Source organism: Protopterus annectens, chromosome 6.part0 (assembly GCF_019279795.1).
Source record: "Protopterus annectens isolate FY-2018-M chromosome 6.part0, PAN1.0, whole genome shotgun sequence".
Lineage (NCBI taxonomy): Eukaryota > Metazoa > Chordata > Ceratodontiformes > Protopteridae > Protopterus > Protopterus annectens.
Genome location: NC_056737.1, coordinates 1,801,067,223 through 1,801,079,644, shown reverse-complemented (window position 1 = coordinate 1,801,079,644; position 12,422 = coordinate 1,801,067,223). Strand labels below are relative to the sequence as shown.

At 37.1% G+C, this 12,422-nt stretch overlaps 1 protein-coding gene across 1 annotated transcript in view; it reads right to left on the bottom strand.

The window, feature by feature from the left end:
* COL3A1 (collagen type III alpha 1 chain) overlaps positions 1-12,422 on the bottom strand; it is a 323,606-nt gene that overhangs the window by 278,769 nt on the left and 32,415 nt on the right. The window lies entirely within an intron of this gene.

Genomic DNA, 12,422 nt, shown 5'->3' with positions numbered 1-12,422 from the left:
TAGACAAAAAACGTCTGAATACAAAAAAGAAGATTATGCTTTATTTTGTGCGGCACCCACATTCTGATGTATTTCAATGTTGCCTTTTAGAGAGTCACCTATCAGGTGTATTTTAGTACAAAAAATACTTACATTCTTATCATGTAACTAAGGGGATGAGCACCCTTTCCCTGAGATACACTGACCTCAGATATGATTGTATTACTAAAAATAGAACAGGCAGTGACATATATGGGGACTGGGGAGGGCTTTGCCCCCTCTCCAAAATATTCAGCTGGCAAATTCTTCTGCATTTTTTGTTTGCACCACATAAAAATTTACAAGGCTGACATTCACAGCCATGGCTTGGAACCAGCACTTCTTAAATGCAACATGGAAACCGTGGGCAGCAGTTTTCCCTTTAAATATTTAGGAGTATGGTTAAATCAACACATTATTTCCAAAATCATCACTTTGGTGTGATTATGATGCAGATGGATGTGACTGCTATCACCAAAAAAAAAAAAGAAAAACAGTGATGCATTGAATATACTCTTAACTTAACAGCATAGACCTACACAGGACCTAAATGTACTCTGTAGCTCCTTCTGTTAGTGCATGTTGCCAGATTCATCATGAGAATAGTATTTTAAGAGTAATAAAAGCAAACTGGCTTTCTATAAAACTGAGAGCAGATCTTAATCCATAGCAGCGAGAGAACTTCCCACCTGTATGTGAAGGTCGACTAAAGATGCTTTAAAATCACACGTGAGAAGTATTGATACTTCATAAACCTGTCAGCATACTGAAATACACAATGTGCTTTCTCAGCACTTAGACACTATGCTTGCAGCGAGTGATTTGTTCATCAATATCAGGTGATCTACAAACCCAAAATTAGTTTGAGTGTGACTCCTTCTGCAGTTCAAAGAAAGGGGAACTTGTCATTTGTTTCCATAATATAACACAAACTACAGATGCTTCCTCTTACAGCACATTTATTAGCTTCATCCACCTCTTTGTCCAAGTAAGACTGAACCTAGCATTGAAATTGTGCACTGAGGATCCTATTGGCCTCATAAAGGCATCCTAAAATCATATTTTAACTCTTAGAACAAGTTTGATGATTATACAGATTTCACAGAGGCTGTAATTGTAGCTTACTTGTGCAATATGAACTTTTCATATCCAATAGAATAATGATTATTATTAGGCCATGCAAAGGATATTTCCAGAATGTTCTCTAACCAAAAAGAGGAAGCCAATCTGGTAGTCTCCTGCCATAAACAAACTCTACAACAGAAGGAAGAAGCTGTTGCAAAAAAGAGTAAAATCCCAAGATTGGAGGAACTCCCTGCTAAGCCTCAACAAGAGGCTGAGATCCCTCATAAAATCCTCCAAAGACAGTTATGAAAATAAAATCATCATTGATTCCAAAGACAACCGCAAAGCATTCTACAGCTATGCCAAGAATCTCAATGGCAATACACAGATCTGTTCTGAGCTACAGCACAATGGCACTAAATATACAGAACCAACTGATATTGCCAACATCCTGGCAGATAGGTTCAGTGCTAATTTTACGCCCGTCTCACCCTCCAAAGGGCACATCTTAATACCGGAAGAATGTAAAGCCCCTGTAATCACAGATGAACAAGTAAAGGCCGCACTCTCCAAAGCCAAGAACACAGCATCCATGGGACCAGACAACATCCCAGCCTGTGGACTGCATGAACTACAGAACAAACTGGCACCCCACCTAAGTACCATGTTCAACCATAGCCTCACCTCAGGCTATGTGCCTACTGAATGGCACACAGCGATGGTTATCCCACTCCACAAAGGGGGTGCCACCACAGACCCTGGAAACTGCTGCCCCATTAGCCTGATGAGCATGGTATGCAAGGCCATGGAACATATCATCTTGGAGCTTATAAACAAAGACATAGGTAACCTCCAAACCCTGGACCCCACTCAGTTTGGGTTTGTAAAAGGTAGATCATGTCTACTAATCCTGATTGATTTCTTTGAAGCAGTCACCAGAGCCGTAGATGAGGGCAAGGTAGTGCACACAGCCTATGTTGACCTCATCAAGGCTTTTGATACCATCCCCCACTCTGGAATTATAGATAAACTACCTAAACTGGGCATAAATCCCTATATCACAAGATGAGTGGCCAACTGGCTCCCTGACAGAACCCACACAGTAAAAGAAGCCGACTCCAAATCTGACTTTAGACCAATGACGAGTGGAGTACCACAGGGTTCAGTCCTGGGTCTTCTCCTGTTCGGCATCTACTTCTCTGAAGTGCAGGCCAACAGAGAAGGTCTTTGGCTAACAAAGTTTGTAGATGACTGCAAACTGGGAGCCATAATAGAATCACCTAATGATGCAGACATTCTACAAAAGGGCCTCACAGAGACAAATACTTGGTGTCAAAGTCAAGCTCAATGCCAAGAAGTGCATTGTCATCCCCTTTGGTAAAAACTCAGTACCCATGAACTACCACATAGGTGGTAGCTCACTAAACACCAAAAGTGTGATAAGAGCCATTGGCACACAGGGGGACAGTATTCTCTCCTTTGATAACCACATCACCACAGTAGTTAGCAAATCTTTCTACATGGCACACCTCATCACAAAAGTGTTCTCCTCTAGAAAAAAAGGAGGTCATTGTTCCTCTCTACTCATCCCTCATCAGACTCATTATAGAGTACAATGCCCCATTTGGCATGTATCTCACAAGACACGTACAGCAATTGGAAAGGCCACACAAATACCTCACTAAGAGGATTGCCAGCCTCAAACAGATGCCATACTCAGACCATCTCAAAAAACTCCAGCTCGACTCCATCGCATATTGCCTACTCAGAGGCAATCACTGCTTAACATACAAAGCTATGTCAAACCCAGAGCTGTTGGATATGCTACACCTAAAGAAATCTTAATTTCTGTGAACCACTTGCTCCAGGGACTTAAACCTTGTCACCACAATAAACAGAACATGCTGTAGGGATAGATTCCTGTCCCAGAGACTTCCCATACTCTGGAACAAACTACCCATTCATGTCAAGCAAAGCTCCTCATTGGCCCTCTTTAAGAAAAATCTTGACAACTGGATGGGAAATAGAAAATTCACCCCAGGGATCACATCTCCAGCACTGCTCGACAGAGGCACAGGAAAATAATTGACTTGGGTGGCGAAAACCAGGGAACCTTTTTGGCTAGGCTTATATAGATAGGCCCCAGGGCCAATAGCCAAGTACCTTCCTATGAACCGATGAACTATTAGACTCATATAAATATAATTTTGATCTTTGTGAAATTTTGATTTTGGTAGTTGCATTAGTTTCTGTGAATCTATACATATGCATACTTCTCACTGTGCTTTGTAATAAGCAGTTACTGAACTGGCTCAGTAATGTAACTTCTGGTTATCGAGTTAAATAAAGAAAGCAGCAAAAATCAAAGGTAATGGTGTAGGAAAACCGTTCCTCCAGTAAAACAAGCATGCACAACAAAAGTAATGGTGTAGGAAAACCGTTCCTCCAGTAAAACAAGCATGCACAACAAAAGTAATGGTGTAGGTAAACCATTCCTCCAGTAAAACAAGCGTGCACAACAAAAGTAATGGTGTAGGTAAACCGTTCCTCCAGTAAAACAAGCATACGCAACAAAAGTAATGGTGTAGGTAAACCGTTCCTCCAGTAAAACAAGCATGCACAACAAAAGTAATGGTGTAGGAAAACCGTTCCTCCAGTAAAACAAGCATACACAACAAAAGTAATGGTGTAGGTAAACCGTTCCTCCAGTAAAACAAGCATACGCAACAAAAGTAATGGTGTAGGTAAACCGTTCCTCCAGTAAAACAAGCATACACACAACAAAAGTAACGGTGTAGGTAAACCGTTCCTCCAGTAAAACAAGCATACGCAACAAAAGTAATGGTGTAGGTAAACCGTTCCTCCAGTAAAACAAGCATACGCAACAAAAGTAATGGTGTAGGTAAACCGTTCCTCCAGTAAAACAAGCATACACACAACAAAAGTAACAGTGTAGGTAAACCGTTCCTCCAGTAAAACAAGCATACACAACAAAAGTAACGGTGTAGGAAAACCGTTCCTCCAGTAAAACAAGCATACACAACAAAAGTAATGGTGTAGGAAAACCGTTCCTCCAGTAAAACAAGCGTGCACAACAAAAGTAATGGTGTAGGTAAACCGTTCCTCCAGTAAAACAAGCATACACAACAAAAGTAATGGTGTAGGAAAACCGTTCCTCCAGTAAAACAAGCATGCACAACAAAAGTAATGGTGTAGGTAAACCGTTCCTCCAGTAAAACAAGCGTGCACAACAAAAGTAATGGTGTAGGTAAACCGTTCCTCCAGTAAAACAAGCGTGCACAACAAAAGTAATGGTGTAGGTAAACCGTTCCTCCAGTAAAACAAGCATGCACAACAAATGTAATGGTGTAGGAAAACCGTTCCTCCAGTAAAACAAGCATACACAACAAAAGTAATGGAGTCAATGGAGTACAGCTTCTAAAAACCAGAATTCTTTATTTCAGTTGCAAATAGGTGAGCGCCTTCGCAGCCAAAGCCGCTTCATCAGACAAACATAATGTAAAACTGTGATGCTTTTAAATAGGCAGCAGCCAATCATACATCAGACTCAGTTAAGAATAACAATATTTAAAGACAACAGCTCATTTAAAACATGAAACATCCTAATACTTGTCATTAAAAATCATTAAAAATATTTTAAAAAGGAAACAAGGGTGTAGAAACATAACAAATAGATATGCTATCTAGCTAAGGGTCTATTGACCAAGACAGGTTTAATAGAAATCTTGTCATTCAGTCCTTTCCCTATGTTTGCTCTCATCCTTATAATCCACTCAAGTTCTTTATTTTCCACCTTGTTTTTATTAGGCCCCCCTCTGTTGCCCATTTTTACCACTTCTATATCCATAAATTTAAAAGTATGTTGATTGCCTTACTTGGTAAAATGTTTGGCTAGGGCATTGGTGTCAGCTTGTCTCGATATATCATAAGTGTGCTCTCTCATCCTATCTTGCAACCTGTGGGTTGTCATCCCAATATAGAAGGAATGGCAGAGAGTGCAATAGGCTAAAAAGACTAGGTTGATAGTGTTGCAGTTGGCATTAGCTTTGAAACACATCCTTTTCCCTGTGTCCGGGTGTTCAAAGCTTCCCCCACTGTCTATCAAATGACAGAAATTGCATGCATACAGGGGTATGTACCTGCTGGTGGTTGTGTAGATTCACCTATGTCATGTCTAGGGTGGCACAACATCTTCTTGAGGTCTTGAGGGACCTTTTATTTTTATAGGTATATCTGGGAGTCTCACCCACTAACATGCATACTCTCTCATTGGATATGAGTATGTTCCAATGTTTAGTGTAGAAATCCTGCAAGAGCCTGATATTGCTGGCATACGTAATAGGTATTCTCATCCCATTATTCCTGTTAGCTCTCCACTTGCATGTATAAACTGGAGCGGAGAAGTATGGTTTGCCTTTATATTTTCTTGTCTCAGATACACTAGTTATTGCCATCCCGATTTCTTTTTTGTTGTATCCCCTATCCAGGAATCTTTATTCTAGTACATTAAACTCCTTATCCATAGTAGATTCATCTGCTGTTAATCTAGGGACCCTTAGGGCCTGTCCTGTAACAAAAATAAATACATGCTCAGGATGCATACTTTCTCTATGGAAAAAGGTATTTCTATAGCATTTTTTTTCTGAAGACTTCAGTAGTGAAGTCACCTGTTGTCTTCCTGTTAACTTTAACATCTAAAAACTCAATAGAGTTAGGAGAGATATTAGCCGAAAATTTAAGAAAGTCAGTACTAGTATTCAAGGTATTCAAAAAGCAAGTGAATCCTTCCCAATTACCTTCCCAAAGGAGGAACAGGTTGTCCACAAATCTCCTATAAAAAACTACTTTGTCCATTCAAAATTGTGTTAAAATATATGCCTCCTCCCATTTGGACATAACCAGGTTGGCGTAGCTATTTGCACAAGATGTGCCCATAGCCATGCCATCCCTCTGCCTATAAATGTTTTGCTCGAATATGAAGATATTATTGTCAAGGACTATTTCCATCAGTGAACAAAGGAGGTCTATCTTATATTGATCATAGGTGCCATCTTGTAATAGGTAGCTCCCTAGCATCACTATCCCTTGATTATTGGGTATGAATGTAAAAAGAGACTCTACATCCATTGTTACCATAATACAATCCTGCGTAGGTGGTATAGCTTGTAAATGTTGATATAAGTCTCTGAGGAAATGTTCAGTATCCTCTAGAATAGTTGTATTTTTGGCTAATATAGGTTTAAGATGTTGTTCAATGTAGATGGATAGGGGTTCAGTGCTATTAGGTCTCATGGGGGGTATACTAGGGTGTTTGTGGATCTTAGGCATACCCTGTATAATGGGTATAATAGGTTCAGATACTAAAAAGTAGTTGTAAAGTTCTAAGTTAATCTGTCCTAGTTGTAAGCATTCACAAAGTCAATTGCAAATTCTATTAATACATTGTTCCACTTCCTCTGTGATTAAAGAAGCATATACCATATTGTTGTTAAGCATAACGTTCATAGCATTACTATAAAAAGCATAGTTTATAATCACCATAGATCCTCCCTTATCAGCTGGTCTAATACTTAGGGTGGGATCATGACATAGTTGTTCAAGAGCTAATCTTTCATTTTTATTTAGGTTAAAAAAAAATTTAGTATTTTTTTCTTTCATCATACATATTATAGATATCATTCATGCAGGCTTTCTCAAAAACATCAAGTACATCTATTGAAGGAGGTATAAAACAACTAGCTTTTCTGAACATATTAATGTCATTACAGGCATTGTTTGTTCCATTAAAATACATTTTCAAAGAGACATTTCTTATAAACATTTTCAATTCAATAATGTTTTCAGTAAGTGTCATTTTGTTTGCGGGTATGAAACTCATACCTTTGTTTAAAACGTTCATCTCCATTTGATTCAATCTATTACTGGAAATATTACATATTAATGTAAATCCCTGTTCTGTCACATTTTATTGAGTGTGAGTGGATTCCCTTCTTCCACAGACGCCTTTCTTTTTAAATGTACTCTCCCCTGCGGACATTCGTAAAAACTGAAATTTCGAATGGGGAGTGGATTCACCAACAGTCCGTTTGCATTAAAAGATTGTATTGAGTTGGTTATTAGTTCCAATATTCTGGACATACTCTTTCCAGTGTGCCCTGTGTTGTGTATAGTATCTGTATTAGCTCTGACGCAAGCTGTTGATGTAGAATTGAGTCGCTGGGTAGGGGCTGTCTCCTTAGCATTAGTTTCTGAATTAATATGTGGATTATCTTGATTTACGGTGGAACCAGTATTTGAGGCTAGAGAATTAGTTCTTGCTTCAGTCTGCATAAGTGATGGAACTGGCTCCTGATAAGAAGAATTGGGATGATTATGGCTTTTGTTAATATGTGAGCCATCAGCCCTTTCATCCCTGGGCCAAGCAAAGACCCTCCCTTTAGAAAAGTCATTTAAATCTCGTTGTATTTTCTTTCTTTCGTAATTGTTTCTACTCTCTTGTTTCCTTTTTAAAATATTTTTAACGATTTTTAATGACAAGTATTAGGATGAGCTGTTGTCTTTAAATATTCTTATTCTTAATTGAGTCTGATGTATGATTGGCTGCTGCCTATTTAAAAGCATCACAGTTTTACATTATGTTTGTCTGATGAAGCGGCTTTGGCTGCGAAAGCGCTCACCTATTTGCAACTGAAATAAAGAATTCTGTTTTTTAATTGTCCTACAGATCTCAGTGTGGCATAAGAAAAGTACAAGGAACATTCCATCATATCATGCTATGCCCTATACCTGGTCTATAAAAAAAATTAAGTCATAATTTTGAAACCAGCTGTATGCCATAGTACTATGGATAGCAGCACTATCTTGTCTCAGAACTACCATACAATTTGCATTTTCTGTAGTGCATACTGACATTTTGCTTTCTATAGCATACATGTAGGTGGGGGCTACTGTGCTCATGTGAATTATTAGCTGGCTTGGATTTCATCCGCTTACATTCTTGTCTTGTTTTCAGATGCATCCACTACATTTATACTATGTATATGCAAAGTCCACAATCCTGCAGAGTGCAAAGTTGGAAAAAATAATATAATCTATCCAAAAATAAATGCAGTACCTTAGGAATTTACTGACAGGTAGTCAGTAAGGTGTCATTTCAAAACCAAGACTAATTACCAGTTTCACAAAAAGCCACCTCAGTGAGATAATTTCGATGATGTCATGGATTATATGTATATGTATATATGTGTGTGTGTGTGTGTGTGTGTGTGTGTGTGTGTGTGTGTGTGTGTGTGTGTGTGTGTGTGTGTGTGTATGCATGTATCTCTTTCTATCTATATCTATCTATCTATCTATCTATCTATCTATCTATCTATCTATCTATCTATCTATCTATCTATGTGCGTGTGAATATGTATATATACATATATGTGTGTGTGTGTGTGTGTGTATATGTGTGTGTGTGTGTGTGTGTGTGTATATATATATATATATATATATATATATATATATATATATAGATATATTAATAGATGTATAGAGATATATAGATACATATAGATATATGTATATATTTAAATATATATATATATATATATATATATATATATATATATATATATATATATATATATATAAATGGATCTACTTTAGTGGATAAAATCAACATATAATCGAAATTTAAATGAATGAGATGATAAAATCAAAATAGCACAAGATCAAACATTGACAATACCGAAACTCCAAACAACAAAATAACAAATAATGCATTTAAGCACAGTACAAGACAAAAATGTAACTTTTTTACTTTCTGCAGGGGGACAAGCCACACTGCACCCCCCACACACCTTACGAATTAAATATGCCAACTCCTAGATCACACTACAGTGGGGAAAAGGGTAAATTTCCGAATCCACACTATACCACAATCTCCATTCAGAATCTCCAACTGGCATATGACATATGAAGCTGTTTATTTATCAAATGATGCATATATCATTCTCAAATAAATATTTCCTTTCTTTTTTCAGGTTTGTAGGTAATGTAAAAAGCTTCAAGATTGCCGGATTCATCGTACCTAATATCCGGCATATTTTTTACTGGTATGTAGTACAAACTATGACAATGACAATACTAATATAAAGCAACACTACAGTAAAGAAAGAATTCAACAGAGTTTGATCTTGCAACTGTCGATTTTTTTCAATTTTCATTATTTTAAGCTTTGATTATGTCACGTCGTTTGTTTTCATTTCAGTGTTTTTCTAATTCAATCTACTAAAGGTTTGTAGGTAATGTAAAAAAGCACCAAGATTGCCGAGTGCATCGTACCTAACATCCAGCATACTTTTTCCAGGAATGTAGTACAAAGCATGACACTGACACTACTAATATAAAGCAACACTACAGTAAAGAAAGAATTGAACAGAGTTTGATCTTGCAACTGTCAATTTTTTCAGTTTTCATTATTTTGAACTTTTGATTATGTCACATGGTTCATTTTCATTTTAGTGTTTTGCTAATTCAGTCTACTAAAGTAGATCCATATGCATATATGTTGCTTGTCTTTTCCTGGTTAGGGGTTTCAACAGTGGAACTCCAGTTCGCTAATAATTGGCAGTAGATTTTTATGGTGCCGAGTTGCCAGCCTGACACTCAACCTTCAGTGAAGGCATGCCCATTCATGCATGTCTTTTGGAGGCCACTGGGAGGACATGCCGACTCCACACAGAAGACACTCCAGCCAAGAATTGAACAGGGAACTTCTTGCTGTGAGGCAACAACACTACCGCTGTACCACCGCAGCTTCTGTCCATATGTATATATATATATATATATATATATATATATATATATATATATATATATATATATATATATATATATATATATATATAGATAGATATATATATATATATATATATATATATATATATATATATATATATATATATATATATATATATATATATATATATATATATATATATATATATATATATATATATATATATATATATATATATATATATATATATATATGTATATATATATATATATATATATATATCTATATATATCTCTCTATATATATATATATCTCTCTCTCTCTCTCTCTCTGTATATATATATATATAGATAGATGTATGTATATGTATGTGTGTGTGTGTGTGTGTGTGTGTGTGTGTGTGTGTGTGTGTGTGTGTGTGTGTGTGTATATACATATATATATATATATATATATATATATATATATATATATATATATATATATATATATATATAGAGACAGATGTGATATAATATAAATACTTTTTGTTGAATGCTTTTTCTGTCAAACTGTGAATTGACTTATTCTAGATGCAAGAATATTGACAATGGAGTTTAGGAATGTTTCCCTTTTTGTCACTGTTGTGTGGCTTCTTAGTTGGTATATATAAGTAGCAGGTGTGGGCAGTGTTTTTACCCTGAAAAAAAGTGAAAAAAAAGTGTTTGTTTGAGGTAGAATTTTGTGCATATGAATAAATGTGATCGATGTTATCCATTCATAAACTGTGTGTTTTGACTATTGCTTGTGTATTCATACACGCCACAAGGTATGAAGACCAAGTAGAATTTTATTCAAATAAATGAGTCCACCTAGTAAATGTTGACTTTCAACTTGATGAAAAGAATGGGACTTGAATTATTATTTCTGGGGTCTGATTATGGGGAGCGGCTACTAGAGTTAAGAGTGTGGATCTGTACTAGAGGTGAGCTCTACATTCATTTTATAAGTAGTGTTATGTTGGAGGTGTGTGTGTGTAGATATATATATATATATATATATATATATATATATATATATATATATATATATATATATATATATATATATATATACATATATATATATATATATATACATATATATATATATATATATATATATATATTGGGTCTACTACTAATTACCGACACGATTCCCTGACGGAAAATTCACCGACGCCAGATGACCGACACCACAAAAACCCGACAACGCAAAACACCGAACACCATTACACCGACACGGAACGTAAACAACACGCGACACTACATAGCATACACACTAGCCCTGACCCAAACCCTAACCCTAAGGTCCGACACTATCGCACACTTCACCTACCTGCACCCTAACCCTAACTCACTTACCCACCCCTAACCCCAAGCTCCGACACTACCGCACACTCTCCCTACCTGCACCCTAACCCTAACTCACTTACCCACCCCTAACCCCAAGCTCCGACACTACCGCACACTCTCCCTACCTGCACCCTAACCCTAACTCACTTACTCACCCCTAACCCCAAGCTCCGACACTACCGCACACTCACCTATCACACACCCTAACCCTACATCCCTCACTATTGCACACTTACCTGTCCGCTCCCTACTCCTAAATCCCTCACTATCGCATACTTACCAGGTCGCGCTTACACATTCCCCTTGTCGGTCTTCCGGCTGTCGGGATTCCAGCGTGTCGGTCAACTGCGTTGTCGGTCGTTTGGTGTCGGTAATTTCTTTGTCGGCGAATCGGCGTTTCGGTAATTAGTAGGGGACCCATATATAGATATATAGATATATGTATACTGGTTTTGAAAAAAATATGCATTATGTGTTCAGCTATATTTTCCTATTAGTAGCATCATCAGAACACTTAGCAAAGGTGACTGAGTAGACCACCTTGAAAAAGTCATTAAATATTCATCACAAATATAGTTTGCATAATTCATAGATTCATAGTTTGTTACTAGTCTAATTACCCAGGGTGTCTTTCCTAAGTTTTCCCAAAAGATAATGATGTCCTGTATCCGAATAGGACATTGGGAGCCAGGCATGTATAAGCTTCCTCTGTCTATAAGGGATATGGCTGCCAGACATGGTGTAAATGTCCTATTCCCCATCCATTGGTCTAGTTTGCACTTAAGCTAGGTAATAGATGAACTCAGCTTCACATGGATGTAGCACTGGCAGTCTCTGAGACACATATCTGTCTCCAAACTGTTCTGTTTAAGTCCCCAGACCTTGTATTTCTGGTACTCTTTGACTTAAGAATATGTAGGAGATTCATAAGTCTGGGGTTTGCAGATGCCTTGTAAGCCAGACATAGATCACCCCTCAGCAATCTATAGGAGAGTGAGTAGACTCTAATGCATTGATAATTTATATTGAGTAAGACCTAAGAATATATAAAAGAACAAGAACTGAGCACAAGAGCAAAGAGCACATTTATAAGTGATTACGTCTTTGTTTCGTGACTAGGTGATGTAAGTTTTGAATAACATGAGAACCATTGTGAGGAA